General features: G+C 43.7%; 1 long non-coding RNA gene across 1 annotated transcript; it reads right to left on the bottom strand.

Moving 5' to 3' along the window:
• Nucleotides 1–2,090: 2,090 nt before the first annotated feature.
• On the bottom strand, nt 2,091–17,593 carry LOC117878214. The gene is made up of 3 exons (XR_004645927.1): nt 17,505–17,593; nt 10,026–10,145; nt 2,091–4,097 (listed from the first exon to the last, which is right to left on the bottom strand). It is a non-coding gene; the product is annotated as an uncharacterized LOC117878214 (long non-coding RNA).
• Between the last annotated feature and the right edge of the window lie 2,535 nt (nt 17,594–20,128).

The raw sequence follows: 20,128 nt of genomic DNA, 5'->3' as shown, positions 1-20,128 counted from the left end.
GTCAATGCAGACTAGGCGCGGAAGGTGGGGGTTATGCAGGGTCTATGAGGACTAATTTGGAGGCAATTGGGGTCACATTGGGTCCTAGTGGATAAATTTGTGGGTAGCTGGGTATTGTGAAGTCGTCAATGATGGTGACATTGGAAGCAGTCAAGTCACAAAGGCATCAGTGAGGGGGTAGGTTGGCGTCAATGGGGTTTCACAGAGATCACAGACGATTAGTCTGGAGGCAGTGGGTGTCATTAATTGGGTCAGTGAGGATCACGCTGGAGCCAGTTGTGTTACACAGGGTGAGTTTGGAGTCAGTGTGTCACACAGGGACCAGTGTGGCTGGGTAGCAAGGCAATGAGGTCACATGGGGTCATGGTGAGCAAGGCTGGATGTAGTTGGGGGTCACCCAGGCATCATGAAGGCAAATGCACCACACTTTAACCAGCTGAGCTAACAGCGCCACGAGCAGCCCACCTCCCACCACTATGTTGTAAAGGAGGTAGAAGCCATCACGGGGTCATTCTCCACGGGGTCATCATTGCTGGCTGCCTCCCTCTTTTTTTGTCTGCCTCTCCCTGAGTGTCAGCAGAAAAGCAGTACCTACAATCTGAGGACTGCACCAAGGTTGCACAGGGAGCCAAACTCACAACCTTGGGTGTTGTTAGCAGCACAGTCTAAGCACTGAGCCAGCCCCTGCCTGAGGACTAGCTAGTCTCCCTCTCTCTTCTTCCGTCCACAGCATTCAGACAAGACAGACCCCAAAAGCTACACAAAGGCAGCCCCCATTCTTGGTGTCATTAACACCCTGCACAAACCAGCCAACAAGATATGTGCCTCCCCCAGCCCTTCCAGAAACGGGGAACAGTCCATGCTGTGAATCTCGCAGCCTCTAGAACAACAGCAGGGGCAGCAGAGATGGTACATAGCGGGGAACCCACATGGTGAGGGAAGGGAAGATGTTGCAGAGGAGAGCGGGACACAGACATCACTGGGTGTTGGCAGCGCTGGTAACATGACTGATCAGCCTGTAACCAATTCGCTCCCACATCTCTCAAACGTGTGGCATAGCTCTGCCACCCTCCATGGGTATTTTAAGTCAGGCAGAGATCCCCATAGCAGATTGCTGGCAAGAGGGGTTTTAACCCACAGATGCTGCTCAAACTGCAAGTTAAGTACTTTGGCACCCATGCAGTTCTGCCTCTCTCAGTGCACAGGGGTGGGGGGGTTCATCTCCCATCCCACACTGGTATGAAAGTGACAGCACTGCCCCTATCAAGGATGGTGCCTGGGCAGAACCTCCTTCCTCCAGTTCATTTGGAAACACCTGCTCAGTGGAATGCTCCAAGCTGGGGTTCAGGGAGGCAAAAAGGATCAGTGCTCGAAAAATAGGGAATGTCAGGGAGCAGCCAAGCCTCCCAGGGTAGCTGTGTGTGCACTGTCAGTACCCGCAGGCTCCAGGTACCCACACAGCTCGCACCTTATAACCACCCGTGTCTCTCTAAACAGGGGTCAAGAGGCAGCAGGAAGACCCCACAGCCACAAGAGGGGACCGGAATGTGCTGTGCTCTTGCTGTTCGCTTTCTTGCTCTAAGTAACTGAAAACATCAGCAGCTCTCTGTGGAGGGGGACTGGATGGCTAGGAAGTACAGAGCCTTCTTGAGGTGACTGGTTCACACCCAACCCAAGTCACCTAACCAAAAGGTCACATCCCCTGATGGCAGTATGGGGATCTTAGGCCAGTTCCCTTTGAACATGTGACCATATCACAAAACCACCCCACCGTGAGCTCAAATCAGCTGCCTTGGGGGTCTCTGCAGAGACGTTGGGACACTGTCAGGCCAGGGCCCAGCTCATACCGAGGTCCCCCTGTCTCAACTGGACACTGCCAGATACAAAGCTGGAACGTGTCTGGCTCACTGGTAGCTTAGTATTGATGAAATAGGTATAGGAATGTGTTGGGAACCTACTGAATGATTGTGAGCTGTGGCATGTTTTGGGGAGCAGACAGTGGGAAACCGAGTCTCTTCCCCTCTCCCCCACTTTAGGCTTAATCAGTTTTGCCTTTATTTAATACAATTTCAGCCAGAATTATCACCACTTGTAGTGTCTGGCACATACATTCATGCCAGACACGTAATAACAGACAAGACAGAATAGATAAATGGGCTCCAGTGCACCAAGAAGTCCATCCTTCCTCCATGACATTTGTCACCTCCTCTGAGCTCCTGCTCTGGTCTTTTAGTCTTGTTCTTCAGTTTTTGACCCAGGATTTCTCCAGTTTTTGGGGGGCCATTTTACATATACTTATACATTTTTACATTTTCCACTACCTAATTTTCCTCCCATCAGCATTGAACACATTATCCATTGAATTTTACATAACCTGAATATTACACATGCACAAACATTAATCACTGAATGCCCACACTTTTCCTGCTGAATTTACAATTTCTGGGTCCTTTTGCCCTGGGTCATCCAGTTTTTAAATTTCCCAGAAAAAGGAAGATTTTGTTGATCATTACATGTTTGTATCTATTTCTTTCCTCTTCTAACATGACACATTAGTTATCCTGCTAACAACAGCATTTTAAACAAATCAGTCAGTTATATTAAAAAGAAATTAACAAAAATACACTGATGCCAGGCAAAACCTGGGCCTGCCTGTTACCTTACTCAATTCATTACAAATATAGATAACGAAGCTTTTAATTCTGGTCATTAACAATCCTTCGTTTCAATGTTATAGATCAGTTTGTGTATATTACCGTCCCCCTTAGTCTATTAGGAAGGGAATTTTAGAGAGCATATTATAATTCTTCAATGTTAACATTTCTTATTTTCTGCAAACACAAAGTTGTCAGGGGATTTTTTTATTTTACACAAAGTCCAAAAAAATTTGTACAGCCAAATCTTATCAATGTTTTTCCTGTTACAAAATTTTAGGCCCTCTGGGTGTTTTAGGCCTTGGTATATAGTTACTTTTAATGATACCCCAACAATGCATTAATCTTACTTGTAATATCTGTGACTGTATAAATCACCATACAGGAGAGGGGCATTAGTGTGAAGAGTGGCTCTTCTATAGAAATTGTTATGCCCCTTCCCACAGAGGAGACCCTTCAATACCGGATGGGTTAGGGTTGGATCTTACAACTGGAAACTCCCTACATCTGGATTGAAAACCCATCAACAAGAGGACTAAAGACTTTTATTGTTTTGCTTTCCTCCCATCAGATGACGTTGCAGCTCAGAGCACATGGAAGGAGGGGGATAAATTCCCAAACCAAAGGAACTAAGCAAGTGCTATGTTTTATGTCAAAGCATAAGGGGTTAAAAGGACCCTGCAAGTCACCTTTTCAGACTTTGCCCATCACCAAGGAAGTGTTTGCCAGAGTTTCTGTAGATATTGTGGGACCTCTACCCAGACCTTCCAGAAATGGGAAGAAATATATCCTGGTTATGGTGGATTCTGCCACCAGATACGCTGGCATTTATGCTGCCCCTACTTGCTGCTGGGAATAACTACGCTTTATTGCACAAGGAATGTTCTTGGCCTCAGTGAACTGATGAAAGTGTTGGCTCTGATTCTGGGTCAGGCCCCTTCTCCTCTCCCCAGCTGAGAATTCCTCTGGTGCACGGTTTCTCCAGGGGGTTGAGGCTGGAATATCAGTGTAAGGCTCTGTAGGGACTAGATCCTGGGCCTGAGGGGTAGACAGCCTCTCTACAGAGTTACCTGACAGCCATGATAGAGCCATATGCATTATCACATTGACCCTGTGGAGATAAACACCACAGGAAGTATCAATACGGAAGGCCAGACTGATCACTTCCCTTGTGGTCCCTGATTGGCCTAGGTGCCCTGTTTAAGCCCAAGAGAAGTTCCAGGAAGTGTTCACCTAGCTGCATAGATTCCCTAGACAGCTGTAGCGACTAACCTGCCCCTTGACTCACTCCTGGATTTCAACCCTGACTCGGACCTCTGGCTTTCCCCCTTGAACCCTGGCTTTAGGCTTGGACTCTGCCTCCTGCTTTGACCTCGGGCTTCGGAACTTGGACTCTGCCTCTCGCTTCGACTTCTGGTAAGTTTTGGGTCCTGAATTTGTCTTCTGAAATAAAGAAAGGAGACATGGAAGTCAGAAGTTAGAGCTAAATAAGAAAAGAGACAAGGACTGACAATACTGAAGACCCACACTGAAGTCCGTAAGTGACCTCTACCCGGCTTCCGTTGCTTCCTCCATATCTTTCAGATTAAGTGGATCTAACCATACCAGATGGCACAGAGTTTCTTGGAAATACGGCATCCTGCCTACTAGGGAGACAGCTAAAACACTCAGATTTTTAAAGTTATGCTACCTATCATCCTGCAGGTGAAAAGGTAAGTCCTCTAGCTCCCTAAATCAGCTGCAACACATCCCTCCTACCTCTGCTGGCTTTCCGGCTTCCAATCTGTGATTGGCTACAGCACTAGCTCCACAGTCGACTGTGAGGGATGAGTACCAGGAGAAGATTGAGAAACTTTGCTCTAGAAGTTCATGGAGGATAGGTCCATCAATGGCTGTTAGCCCTTATCCTGCTGCTAATGGATGTTACTATTGGTTTTAACCTTTGAGTAACATGGAGGTTTCCACTGACTAACCACAGGGCAATCATCTGTCAGCATCATTAGTTCACATAAAAATTACGCCTCCAATCATGGATGAAAACAATTGATACTGGAGCAGCACTGGGTATAGTGCTGATCAAACTCACTGGAGAAAAGAAGATTATAAATGGTCCTAATGCTCAATCAGTTTGATTTTTCTAGACTGTTTTTGTGCATTTCCTTGTGTGCTTATTAAAAACAATCCCACTGCATCAAAACTAGAATAAAGACTAATTTAGTGGTGTGCAGTAAGCAGGTGTTGATTTTGTTTTTTAACTTTTACTTGTGAATAAATGATTACTGGAAAATCAGCTGAAAACATTCCACTTTGCTTTATAATTATTATATTTGAATGATACATAAAATATGGCCTTAGTCCTGCAAGAATGTCACTCATTTTAATTCCAAAATTCTCGTATTCCACGCAAATTTGGTGTTTCTTGAGTGTTATTTTTGAAAATTGTTTACATCAGAAATAAACATAAGAATATGATCACAGGCAGTTATTTCCATTAAAGAAAGGAATCCCACAGCATTTTGTGTTTCCTACATATTCAATTATTGTGCGTCCTTCATTTTGGGTCTTTGTCACACATTTCATCCCATATTTGGGCCTTTGCAGGCTGACAAATCTGTTGCTAACAAGATTCTGTCCTCATTGATCTAATTACAGGATTATGGCCTATATCAGTGCAGCAGTATTCATTGCATACCATCCCAGCAAAAATAAGCCATAATTTCTTTTTAAATAGAAAAATGTGTGTATGATCTTGAAGTCGTGTCAACTATGTGACCTTTATGCTGTATGCTGCTCTGTAGAATATTCAGTAAACACATACTAGACATAAATACCCTCACTAGATGGAAATGGAAGAAGTATTGATAATAATGCAGAAGAAACAGAAGTGTTCAATAAATATTTCTGTTCTGTATTTGGGGAATAAATAGATTGTATAGTTTCATCATATGATGATGATAACCCTCTTTCCATTCCATTAGTATTTCTGAAGGATGTTAAACAGAAGCTACTAAAGTCAGACACTTTAAAATCAACAGGTCCAGATAACTTGCATGCAAGAGTTTTAAAAGAGCAGGCTGATAAGCTCAATGGATTGTTAACATTGATTTTCAATAAGTCTTGGTGCCAGGGGCGGCTCCAGGCACCATCGCAGCAAGCACGTGCCTGGGGTGGCAAGCCACGGGAGGAGGCCTGCCGGTCGCTGTGACAGCGGCAGACAGGCAGCCTTCAGCGGCACGCCTCCCGGTCCCGCGGTTTGGCGGCAATTCAGCGGCAGGTACGCCGAAGGCACGGGCACGGGACTGGCAAATCACCCGCAGAAACGCCGCCGAATCCGCGTGACCAGCGGACTGCCAGCAGGCATGCCGCTGAAGGCCGCCTGACTGCCGTGCTTGGGGTGGCAAAAAACATAGAGCCATCCCTGGTTGGTACCCTAGGGAAGCTCTAGAAGAAAGCTAATGTGCTATTTTTAAAAAAGAGTAAATGGGATAACCTGGGAAATTATAGGCCTGGCAGCTTGACATTGATCTTGAGCAAGATAATGGAGTGGCTGATATGGGATTTTATTAATAAAGGTCTGTAGGAAGGTAACATAATTAGTGCAAATCAACATGGGTTTAAAGAAAATAGATCTTGTCTAACTAACTTGGTATCTTTTTTCTTTTATGACATTCCGAGTTTGGGTGGTAGAGGTAACGGTGCTGACATACTATCCTTAGCCTTCTGTAAGGTGTTAGACCTCATACTGCACAACATTTTGATTAAAAAACTAGAATGGTATAAAATTAACATGGCACACACTAAATGGAGGAAAAACTGGCTGATGGGTCTAAAAATGTAACTGTAAACAGGGAATCATCATTGAGCGGGGCTGTTTTCAGTGGAGTCCCTCATGGATCTGTTCTTGGTCCTATGCTATTTAATGTATTTATCAATGCCGTGGAAGAAAATATAAAATCATCACTGATAAAGTTTGAAGATCACACCAAAATTGGTAGAGTAGTAACTAATGAAGAGTACAGTTCACTAATTCAGAGCCATTTAGATCGGTTGGCAAACTGGGTGCAAGCAAACCATGTATTTTAATACAGTTAAATGAAAATGTATACATCTGGGAACAAAGAATGTAGGCCATACTTAAAGGATGGGGAAATCTATCCTGGGAAACACTGACTCTGAAAAAGATTTGGGGGTCATGGTGGATAATCAGCTGAACATGAGCTCCGAGTGTGATGCTGTGGCCAAAAGAACAAATGCGATCTTGGGATGCACAAACGGGAATTTGGGTAGGAATAGAGAGTTATTTTACTTCTGTATTTGGCACTGGTGCGATTACTGCTGGAATCGTGTGTCCCGTTCTGCCTTTCATTTTTTCTCTTTTCTGATTTTCCCTCACTTTCTCCCACAAATCCTTCTCAGTGTCAAAATAGAAAGGGGAAAAAAGGGTAGGGGGAATGATGGTGAAAAAAGGAAGGACCCCAAAAATGAAAAACAAAATAATTCAATAAGAAAGCATTTTTTCTCATTGTCACCCAGCTCTGCTGTTATAATCTCAAATTCTAGATTCAGCAAATTGTACCCACAGAAACCATCCTCCTAGTTATGTTGGGTACAATATGCACATTCCCTCTGCTCTCCACATTGGTTCACCTTGTCAGCTCACAGAGGTCTCCATCTGAGAAGATGCTTACTCTTTAAGAGAGGAATAGGTAACATTTTAATATTAAGGGCCCAGGCCTGCACGGATTTACATAGGTTGGTAAGAAGGGCAGCTAGTTAAAAAATTCAGATTTTGAAATTTTCTGAAAAAAGTGGACAAATTTTTCATGATTATTTACTTATTCATTCTGTGAAAAATGTTCCAATATCTCAACTAGACCTAGTAGTAAGTTTACCCTCATGTTTACCCATTGAAGTCAAGAATGGGTCTTTCATATCAAAGTGTTACCACGCCTACTTTTGAATGTGCTCAAAGACTAGCAATAGGTAGACAGAAGTATTACATTTATGGATCAAGTTCATACTGAAGTCAGTGGAAGGATTCCCACTAACTTCATTGCGCTTGGAGTGGGTCTCAAATCAGCTGAACGGTCTGTCACTGATTTGAATGGGATCGCTCCCTAGAGCTGGTCAGGAACTTTGCAGCTAATGTCTTTTTTTGTTGGAAAAATGCCACTTTATCAAAACTGAAAGGAAAGGGGTGATTCCAACGAACTTCCCCTTTTGACAAAAAATTGAAAAAAAGTTTTGGATTTACAAAACATCCCACTTCAACCCTTTCTACAATGAAATCGCTCAATTTTCAGTGCAAAATTACTTTTATTTCAAAAATTAAGTTAATGTATAGTACAAATATTTAAGTCATAAAAATATAAAGTCATAAAAAAGATCAAAATAAAAATGAACCATTTTGATTATCCCAACCAACCAAAAAAAAAAAAATCTGGATTTTTGGTTGATGAACATTTTCACAATTTTGACTTTTTGTCCTGATTTGGGATGGGGGAAACTCTTTGAAATCTCAAAAAATTCACATGGGATGCCCAGCTCAGCTGCTCATGTGAGTCAAGTTTATTGGTACTTGCAAGATCATGCCCAATATCTTCTAGGGAGATGTTCCAGGAGCTGTTCTTTTCAGGTAATAAAAATGAGCCACTGCCTGAGGTGTCCAAAGGGGAAGTGTTAGAACAGATGAATAATTTAAACAGCAGTATGTTACCAAGACTGACGGTAATCAGCACGAGTTCTGAAGGAACTTCAGAATGAAGTGGCTGAGCTGCTGACAAAGAATATACAATTTATCATTAAAATTAGCTACTATACAAGAGAACTGGAGGGCAGCCAACGTTATAGCTATCTTTTAAATAGGACTGGGGTGATCCCGGGAACTGAAGGCCAATGAGCCTTACGCTTCAGTACCAGATACATTGGTTGAAAGTAATGGTCAAAAATAGGTTTATAAAACGCATTCATTAGCATAGCGTGATCAGGACCACCCAATGTGGCCTTTGTCACTGTCCTTTGATCATTTCCTTCCCCAGGAAAACTGTGCCTCTCTGATCTACTAGAATTATTTGAGAGAATTCAGACAATTAATGGCTAAAAAAGAAGAAAGAAAGAAAAAAGCCAAGATGTTCACAAATGGGTGCTCTGAGTGATTCCTTAGCACCACTGGTGCCTTAAGTTTATCCTTCTAAGGCTGAGATTTTCAAAGGTGCCTAGGTGACTTAGGAGCATACGTCTCATTGACTTTTGGTGGGACTTAAACTCTTAAATTAGGTGCTTTCAAAAATCCCACCCTCTAGTCCATAGTTAGGCACCTAAATAAGTGGCCTGATTTTGAAAGGCATTGAGCACCCAGCTGACTTGAACGAGTTCTGAGGATGTTCAACAGTTCTCAAGAAGTGGTGAATATCTTCTATGCCCTAAGGGAACTGATGCAAAGAATTCTGAGGCCAGTGGAAAGACTCCCATTGACTTCAATAAGAAGTTTTTAATCATGCCCCAAATGCACCATCCATTTAGGTGCTTGATTCTGTCATTGTTAAAGTCAATGGTAGTTTTACCACTGTCTTCAATAGGAGCAGGATTAGGGCCTAAAATGAAGAGACCAGCTACGCTTACTGAAAGAAGAGGAACTCCGTTGGACCTGCACTCTGAGCTGCTTTGATTTTTCTTTTTCATTCTCTGCTTATTGAGGTCAGAACTGACACTTTTTTCATATACAAGTGTCCAAGCTTCACATGGGGAACTACTGTATCACCGCAGGCATGATAAGGTTGAGAGTTCTTTTACTTCCCTTGCCACCTCCAGGAAGGCTGGGGCCTGAAAGCCCCCACCCAGCCAGGCACAGAACCACTCTAAAACCTGTTGTTCTGGTGGTAGGGAGCACCAACTCCCTCCCATAACTAGACTACTTGTGTAGGAGACCCTGCCAACATCACCTCACCAGCAGCAGGACAAACTCTGCTTCTGGCAGGATTGTTGGTGGAGCAGCATCATTCAGAGACAAGATGAATATGGCAGTTCACCGCTGGGAGCTATTGTTTCAGGCCATCTGCTGACTCAAACAATCACCGGTTAGGCTTAAGTGACATTTTCAAGCTTTTCTTCACAACCACAAGGGCTAGAAACATTGTTCTTCCGTGAAAGTTGAGATTCTGCTCTCATTATTGACTCTAGGAGCTAGAGGACTAGGCACAGCCTATAAAGCCAATGCCGTACTTTTGCCATACTCCCTTGCCCATGGGTCCATTACCCCAGACCCTTTTCCCCTCCCCACCATCCCTCCAGCTTCCTTTTATTACCATTCCCCACCCTCTCCCCAAACTCCCTGACGGTTGAAAAGAGCAGGAAGGGTGAGGGTTTACTTACAGTTGAGGAATTAAGACAGTAGATGCGGACTGGAGGTTGATTAGCCTGTCACTCTCCATTTCCTGATTGCTGAGTGCTTCCACGCTCTCGTTTAAGGTTACTTTTTTTGCTTGGAATTTGCTTGAAAAGAGAAAAGAGAGAGGAATGTGCATTTGAAGCTAGAGATTTAGACCAGAGCTCTTCCTTAATCTCAAATACAGTGTCCCAGATTCTTGGTTTTTCTGAGCTGCGCTCAGCACAATTCAAGAGGGGGGAGCTACAAAGGTGGCTTAAATCATTAGACCTCGCTTATACCCCACCTCTGTCCCTGGGGCTGGCTGGGCATAAGACTAGTCCCTGAAACAAAATGGAGATACCTTAGGACATTTCTTTTTTATGCTGGCTGCTCTCTCCAGTAAAGGTCATTCCAGCAACCAGGGATTGCCAAAGGGCCTGGTTGAGGCCACACCTCCCTTCTCCAGGCCATGCTGGAGAAGCTGGGACGAGACCCTCTCTACTGGCCTTCCCACCTTTCCAAGAGCAGCACAAAGAAATTGGGGTGAGCGCCAGGATCTGGTCCAATTTTTCCTACCAATGTGACTATTTTGGGCTAGATCCTAAATGGTGTAAATTGGTGTAACTCTGCTGACCCCAATGACGCTATGCCAACTGACACCAGCTGTGTATCTGGCCCACTTCCTTTTATGCAGTATTTTCCATTTTCATTTCTCTTTGCCTTTTCACTGTTCAGGGCCCAATGCACTCCGTGATTTCCAGAATACATCAGCTAGTGTTTGTCCTGCATTGGGATTGCAAAATCAAGGGTTGAACATTTAATGAAGCAATCTGACGTAGCAAAGGTGCAAAAAATCCAGGCATTGTAAAAGAGGAGGGGAAAATGCCATAAACCATAATGTAATGCAGATGAGAAGCACAAAGAACCTGCTCAAAATATAACCATTTTATTAATTGTTTTAAATTTAATTTACTAACTTCTATGAGAGGAGCCCTGCTACATTCACAGTAACCCTTTGCCCTTGAAGGAGACTACCCGAGGAGAGCAAATCATGAAAGACAGAGGAGGGAGGTGGGAAAACTATTTCCAGAGTTCACCGTTAATATTACTTTCCTGTTGTGTGTATTTTTAGGGACAAGACAGAACCAGTGGAACTAACGTAGGGTGAAATAATGGAATGCCATGCAGTTCGGAATAACTGCATTTTACTCACTGGACGTCCATCACTGACAAATGTTGCTCTCTTGCAATTCCCAAATGCCCTGACACCAGCGTGTACAGAAAAGACCCGCTAGCCAACCTGCAAATGTCCTCACAATTTTGTAGTCCAGTAAATGGGGCAAGTGCAGTTAACAGCAGTAGAGAAATGCTTCCTATTTGATTTTATTAACTGATTGACATGAATTAATGCATGAGGATATTTGATTGTGTCATAAAATGTGTATATGAACATCATGATTCAATTTAATGTACCCATTACTGCTTGATGTGCCATTATATTAGACTAAATTAAAAGAATTTTATGGAAAAAAAATTACAATTAAAGACTCAAAATTGATTACATTCATAACTTAGAAGAAGATTTTCACTTCTATTAATATTTTGAATAATGACAATAAAAGTACTAGAAAACAACACAGTCTATTTGGAAGTGGACAAAGAAAAGAATGGCCGAGATAAACAAAGACAATGCAAACTAAAGTTAGGATTCTTTAGAATATCATTTATGCTGAGGTTAAGAGACATGGGAACAAACAAGCGATACACCTACGGCAGTTACTGTTAAAAGATCAGTGTTTGGCAAGAGCCCCAATGCAACACAACACAGCGGTTTCTAAGAGACAATTGTTTCCCTGCTGTGTAAATATTGGTCATTGTTTATTTTTTTCCTGTGGTATCCACTACAGTACTTTCTATTCAAACTAGTAGATGACAGCCAAAATTTTCAAAATGAGTCCTAAAAGTTATGTTCCATATTTAGGTGCTAAATAGGTGGCCCATTTTCAAAAGCTCCCAGCACTCAGCAAACTCCCACAGAAGTCAATGGGAGTTACTGAGCACTCAACAATTTTGAAAATCAGCCCACTTTTATTCAGGTGCCGTAAGGAAGGACCATTGATAAACCAATTACTACTAGCAGCCAGACATGGGATAACTTTATTGTTGGAAAAGGAAAGATTCCCCCATATTAGTGGCCTGGAGAAATAAAGCACGGGAAAACCTTTCAATGGAAAAAACGACAACCTTATAGCAGGATTAAATGGATTTTATAATATATGGTGGTAATTTGGGGAATTGGAACAAAATAAATATACAGATAACGGTAAGAGGCTGTCCAAACACAGACTGGTATTTTAAAGGTAACAAACAGAAGTAAAGATTTGTTTATAGTTAATTGCATGGAAATTTCATGTATGTTAATTATAACAAAAAAAGGTTTTAAAAACAAACAAACAAAAAGGCTTCAGAGGCTATCTTTAGACACCTATTGTTGAAAACCTTAGCACACATTTTTATTAGTTTACTGGATTTCTTTTGCTTTGATATGTAACCCTTGTGCCAGATACCCTGGGCAGCAAAAAAGGCCAAGTTCTAATGTCTAAGGGTTCCTTCTGAAAATGTAACAAACACTGGCTCGAGCCCTCTGCCAGAAACCTGGGAAACTATTAATCACCCTGCGCACCTTCGACAGACAATACTTCCCCCTTGCAAACATGAAGTCCATTGTACAAGTAAACAAAGTTTATTGGGGGAAAACGGGGCACAGAATAAATCAATAAGAATAAATAAATAAGCAATCAACACTACCTATTCAGGGCCAGCTCCAGGGTTTTGGCCGTCCCAAGCAGCCAAAAAACCAAAAAGCTGTGATCGCGATCTGCAGCGGCAATTCGGCGGAAGGTCCTTCGCTCGGAGCAGGAGTGAGGGACCATCCACCGAATTGCCATCGAATAGCTGGACCTGCCGCCCCTCTCCGGAGTGGTCGTCCCAAGCACCTGCTTGCCAAGCTGGTGCCTGGAGCCGGCCCTGTATCTATTAGATAAGACTGCTGCTCCCCAGAGTGTCTTGGCAATAGCCTTAACCTCAGCCCTCCTCTCACAGCTGTGAGTGGCTAATGAGGCACTGCAGTGGGACATCAGCCATTTCCCTCCTCCTCCACACCCCACTCACCATTTGTTGTCCAAGGTTGGTGAAATCCAAAATTCAGGCATATCCATTTCCATCCCCTAAGGGAAGGGATTACAGCTTTGGTGCTGACAAGGGAGGGCCTTACTGGAGTCCCACAATGAGGCCACTGGTCTCTGTGGCTTCAGCCCAAACTACCTCAGTGTCATTGCCTGCCTCAGTTCTGACCATCACCTCTACACTGTCCACTGCCTTGAATCCACCTTAGCTCTGTTCTGAGTCCTCAGAAAAGGATCAATGGCAGGTAGGACCACCAGGGAGGCACTCTCAGCAGAACATAAGAATCTCTTTACTCTCTTTTTAGTATTGCCCAGATTCTCTTACCCACCTGTGCCAGACTGCAGTTTTGGTCAGGGTGACCCTCACCCCAGGCACACTTGGTGCAGTCCTCTTGTCCTTTCATTTTCCAACTGGGATAATAGTGCTTTATTCCCCCCAAACTCAAAACTTAACTGTATTTTAACCAAAATGCCCCACACTATCACGTAACTGAAATGCAAATGAGGTCACATGTATTCAGTCATTTCCCCTCGCCAACCAACTGATGCTGGTAGAGACCTCCCTCCCCTATGGATCCTGGGCCGCTCTTCTCCCTGCTCTCAACAGGTGTCAAAAGTGAGCTCCCTACTCTCTAGGACTTCAGGCCACAAGGCTTACAGATGTTCTAAAAAAATATGAAATATGCTCAACTGAGTCTGCTAAAAGGTGCCGTTACAGCTCTGAGAGTACAGAGATAGTAATTTACACTAAAAGAAGTGGGATCCCACATCACTTCAAATTTTCTTCATGAATAATTTGTGTGTCCCCCTCCCACAAATTGTGGTCTTTTCATACATCATGTGCCAGGTGGAAAGTACCTACATAACATGTGAGTTCAAGTACCCACACAACATACCGTATCTACCCAGCTGTAACGCAGTTGTTATCTCACTCAAATAATATTTGAAAACCAGTCTGACTCTGAGAATGGAGAATTGAAGTCCCCAGGGAAATATGTCTGGGAATATTCTCTTTAGGGTTACCTCCCTGATGGAGAGAAAATTCAAGGAGCAAAGAGGCAAGATATCACATAGGCCTATCACACTTGCTCACATTTCATCTGCCACAAGATATGCGCTGACCTGGAGTTGACCTTACAGTTTACAGAATCAAAGGAACAGATACATAAGTGAAATCTGCACAATGTTACTGGTATCAGAACAGATGGAGAGGCAGGCAGGCAGGCATCTAAAAATACAAATCGAACTACATTGATTGGTAGAGTACTTTTAAGCAATGGCCCACATTCCTTGCCATCATTTACTCCCGCATATGAAGTCTACAATGCAAAGCATAGGAGGTACAGGAGGTTAATGCACTTGCCCAGTGGTTCTCAAACGGGGGATTGTGACCCAGATCGTGTAAGTGGGTCATTGGATGCTGTAGTCTTCACTGAAACAGGTTACAAATCTGCCCATCCAGCTGGGCTGCACCTTGACAGCCTGTGGATCACACTATCCTTCTTTTCTAGTATTTGCTGACCTGGCACAGGCATCTGGAAAGGTAAAGCAGTGCCATGACCCTGCACAGAAAGGCTGTACCTTTGGTGCCCACTGTGAGTGAAACTGACCCGGACCACACCATCTTACTTAGTCAATTTCACTCACAGCAGGAACTTTGGGTAAAACTCTTCAGTGCAAGAGCCCGGCACTATTCTATGACCCTGAAAGAAGGGAAAAGAGCTCAGAGCCTGCACACTGAGGATAAAGGGAGAGAGAATTAGGAAGGAAGACAGAAGCCAACACACAAAGACAGAGAAATTGACAGACGGACACACAGACAAAGAAATGTACAGGAGCAAAGAAGTGAGAGAGAGAACACAAAGGAAGAACAAGTGAAATATCCAGGATTCTTACTCCCAAACATTTATCCAACTCACTATGTTAAACACATTGAACAACCAATTTTGGTAGCCCACCTCAAAAATTTGGTAGCCCAGTAGTGCAAACCTACAACAAACCAAAATTAGGTGAAAATTGAATGATGCAGGAGTTCTGTCAAAAAATAGTAGGTCATCATGTAACTAAAGACTATATCATAATGTATATGCATCCAAGAGGCCAAATTAAGGTGTCATAGGCAACCGTAATTCTGACATTTCTTGACTTTTGAGTGCTTGAATAGGCAACATTCTTTTAACATAGTTTTTTTTTTTTTTTGTATGAAGTTTCCTAGGTTTGTAAACAAGCAAACTGAAAAGACAGCAATTCCATCATATTGACAAGCACATGGTTCAGCAGCAGGGTTGGAACTAGAGCTGTGTAAATAACTGAGTTCTCCGTTCACAGCCAGTTCTCAAAAACTGAAGAAAAATTCATTTCAGGTTGAACAGAAACAAAAATGTTTTGAATTTTTCAGCAAACTGAAAAGCTGGGGGGAAAAAAATCAACCCGAATGAGAATGCTTCATTTCAATATTGAGCTTTTTTAAAAAAAAATTAAAAAATGAAATTGAAGGAAAATTCTAAATGCAAAGCTGTTTCAAATAGAAAAAATTCATTTCTCATATGTCAAAAGGAAACATTTTGATTTTTTCAGAATTTGGCGGAGGTTTGGTTTTTTGTTTTTGTTTTTTTCTGACACAATTTTGGCAAAATTGACATAAATTCACAAAATGTTTCTATTGACCTGAATCAGCATTGATTTTGACAAAATTAATTTTCAGCCAAAAAGGTTTTCCCAGCTCTAGCTGGAACTTTGTGATCCATCAGACAGACCTCTGCCACTTGGGCTAATGCTGTAACTGATAGTAGTAATACGTTGTCAGCCTCTGTGTGGACCAGCACTACAGAGGGATGAGACACACACTTTTTATCTCTCAGTCCTTTTCACTGTGTTTTCTTTTCATTGGCAGCTGGTATTTACACAAAATGATTAAACCGTCCTCCCCAATCACCTTAGAGATTGTGTTTGGAAAGAATCAGAGTCTATACTTAAATTTTTTCCCACTTTTTCTATGAAAAAAAATTATACAGCAAGAAAATCCACATAAAACTCTCTCATAGTTATGTGTTTGAGGTGGATGGAAAAAGTTTTCAAAGTTTACACGTGGTACGTGTTCTTTGTGCTATATACTGTGATGGTTGTACAAAAGATTTAAGATATAGCATTTTATATGCAATGGCTATTAACTATTCACTAAGCGTTACGTTCTGTCACTCTTACTCATGTTGAGTAGCATCTGATTACACAAGTAGTGCCACTGATATCAACTGAACCATATGGGAAGAATTCTCAGCAGCTGTCTTAAGACCAAGTACTAGCTCTACAGTTATCTCCAAGCTTTGGAAAACTCTGCATTTGTCCCAACCAAAGGAACTCCTACACAGAGGAAGCCTTAGCTACCTTCTGAGAATGTTAGAGCTTAATTGATCCAATCTTCAGTGGCCAAGTCCAGGGACACAGGCAGCACTCCTTGGGGGAAAAAGTCACTCAACAGGGATTCCCTCAGCACAATCTTCATCGAGGGCCCTTTAGATACTATTACAAGCAGATAAGCCACTGGGCCAATGGGGCCCATGCCCAGAGGCACCAGCCAACTGGGGGTGGTGGTGGAAAAATGGGCTACTAGATGATTCATGGGAGGGACACAAAGAGGAGGCACCAGCTAAGGGGGGGTACATGACCTCCCCACGTGACCCCTCATGTGACTCCTCCCCGCCCCGCTCCCAGCCTGGGTCCCCCGCACTCTCCCCGTCCCCTCCCCTGCATCCCATGTTACCTGGGGGACAGATTTCTGGACTGCAGGGCTCTTCGGAACCACAGCGGCAAACGGAGCAGAATGTGGGGCTGGCAGACAGCCCCTTCTGGCAGCTCCTCCGGCGTGGCTGTACTGGTTCTGCCCCCAGCAGGGCTGTACAGACCCCAGGAGATGCAGCTGTGTGCAAGGGCTGGGGGTGGTACCCACATTCTGACCCTTTCACTGCTGCAGTTCCCTGTTGAATGTGTCCCCCCCCCAGGTGTCTGGGGAGGGGGATGTGACTCTTTTTGCCCCTCCCAAGCATTGCTCCACCTGCCACTCCTGTCAGGGAGCGGGGTCGGGGCACAGGGGCTTGTCCCGCTCCACCCGCCCAGCACTCCTGCCGGGGAGCAGGGCAAGCCCCCACGCCCTGACACTATTTCCCCTCCAGGAGCGCCGGGGGGGGCACTGCAGGTGGCAGGGGTGGGGAGGGGCCCCCATTTGCTCTGGCCCACGGCCCCACAAAACCATAATCTACCTCTGCTATAATATAAATATTTACTACTGCTATTATTACTTACATATCAGAGGACTGGCCTAAGAGCTTTTCTCCTTCTGTGGACTGGAAACATGAAGTCCTAAACGCATTCCATTGCACTGTAACAGGCAAAAAAGAATCAGCCGCGGCACTGTGATCCAGATAGTTCCCAGACTACAGGCTGAACATGTTGGTCCAGTTACAGTTCTAGGGAACCCACTTACGATTCCACCTCCCTCCAGATCCCTATTATCATCCAAACACTCCAGAAAAAAAGACAATTTCTCAGGTCTGCTCTCTGACACAGGCAAGTCCTCAGGGAGGGGATCTCTCTTTTTGGAAACACAGTCTAACTGTCAGATTCTATACACAGAGCCCCAAAGAGACTCACTCCATGCGTATCAAAATGCAGCCAAAGATGTCGCATGGACATCACGGAGATGTCACAGCTGTGGATTTAGGTCACATGGATAGTGCCCATTCTAAACATGGTTGTTCTTGAGCTTCCTGTTGAGGCTAAGAAGCAGGGCTACATGCAGGTTGTTTCTCCGCAGTGGTGGCAGCAGAAATAAGGGAGAAGAAAGGGAAGTCTAAGCAACTCCCTGCTCAGCTTTGTCTTGCTGGCAGGCAAGTTAAGCTTACTGTCTCGTATTAGTGCAGCTTAGGAATATGCTGCAGAAATGACCTTGGTGCATGGTACGTTCAATGCGGCCTGGGCGGCAACAGACAGCCTAAAACACATTTAAAATGTGCCAACCAGGTTTACATAAAAAGGCTCAATATCAAGGTGCACTGGGACCACGTGCGTCTGTGTTTGCAGTCAGCATACCTGCACCGATCACAGCCTATTGGAGACCAAATGGATTTACACCAGCCAAAAGGTGTGAGAGGAGAATCAGGACCATTACCTTCTATTCTGTTGTGAGATCAAATCTCAGTTGCAAGACATTTCGCACCACTGAACAACAAGCATAAGGCCCTCGCTTCCATTAGCCGTACTTGCCACCCTTTTAATATCTATTCCATGCTTAACTTTAGTGCTTCAGCTGATGCTACCAGCCTTACAGCAGATACCGTTACTTTGATCAGAGCCGTACTGGGGGAATGGTGAAAGGAGCTGTGAGTAACCCAGTGGGAACGTGCAATTCTAGGTGTGTGGCAATGTCTACTCAAAGCTGCTTCTTTTTGCTTTGAAAATTAAACTGAAATGTTTAAAAAAAAATCCTTTTGGCTGAAAGGGACCTTTGGTGCTTTATCATTTATTCACTTGTTCAGCTTGCAGCTATCTGGGTTTACTGTGGTTGCTGCTCTCTCTAATGCCACATTCCGCAAGTGTCAGCAGATAAACATCACTAGCAGGTCAGATGGGCTAGCCAGGATGGTCTTTCTTGCACCACATACATTACTGGTCCTTTTCTGTAGCTCTCTGCTAGGTATTGAAAGTGTGATGTAGTCTCTCTCTCCATTGCACCTTACAGATTCTGGGCTGCCTTGGGCACCAATGCAGCCCACAACGTAAGTTACAGTCGCAGTTGGGACTGCTTCAACTAATCACAGCCTTCCCTGAGTACTTAGGGGCTGTTCTACAGACACAGAATTTATTGCTATCCATTTTAGGTGGAAAGCGCTCAGATACTGCAGTGATGGCAAAGCACTATGAGACCCTAACAGATAAAACTGCTGGATCACAGAGCTCTCCAGCCTCGAATGCCCTCTCCCTTCCCTAGCACTTCTCTACACTGGGGAATGTGAATAGGACCGCATACGCCAGCCCTGTGCTATTCCTGTTATGGGAGAATTCCCCTTGGGTCTGCTCCATCCCCTTTACTACCTGGGTACAATGCTGGAGTGCATTACAGGGGCCATAGCAGTGACCAGAATCTGGCCCATGCTGGATACTGCTTTACAACTTCAGAACACTTTACTAAGTAATCACCACAACTCTCCCGGTGGGGTAGGTCAATATCATTATTCCCATTTTACAGATGGGGAAACAGAGGTACAGAGCAGTTGCCCAAGGTCACAGAGTGAGCTAGTGACAGAGGTAGGAACAGAACCTGGGCATTCTGATGTCCAGCCTTTCTCACTGGTGTGCCAGGTTTCCGTTTCCTGCCCTAGACGAAACTCCCAAGTGTAAATGTCTGAAAAAATATCTCCAAAGTGTCTCAAAAGGTTAGCAAAGGTGTGGCTGTTTGGAACTAAAAACAGGTGACGGTTTTGGAAGAAAGTTTTCTTTTGGCTCATTTATCTCAACCACTCACCTATCCCCTACTAACGAAACTTTGTGGAAATTTTTGTTTTGGCTGAAATGTTCCATTTTTTTTTTAAAAGCTCATTAACTTTAGCAAAAGTTATAACACAAGCAAAGAGGAAATAGACAAGATATATACAATTCTCAGTAAACAGAGACCAGGGGTCCACTGTACTGAATAACATTGAGCAATAACGCACATATCCTAAACAATGATATTTTCTCTATATCAGCAAGGCCAGATGTCTCCCGGCCTAGTCGTGAAGGGTTAGATTGTTCCTCTGACTTACATGTACATGTGTGGTGGGGAGACAGAGTAAGAAGCAAGCCCAATGAAAGCTGGTTGAAATTTTTTTTAATGGGATAATTTTCCACTGAAAAACAAGGTTTTGGAGAAGCAGATACTGTTAGCTTGA

This window comes from Trachemys scripta, chromosome 5, assembly GCF_013100865.1.
Source record: "Trachemys scripta elegans isolate TJP31775 chromosome 5, CAS_Tse_1.0, whole genome shotgun sequence".
In the NCBI taxonomy this organism is placed as follows: domain Eukaryota; kingdom Metazoa; phylum Chordata; order Testudines; family Emydidae; genus Trachemys; species Trachemys scripta.
This window is presented reverse-complemented; position numbering and strand designations above follow the sequence as displayed.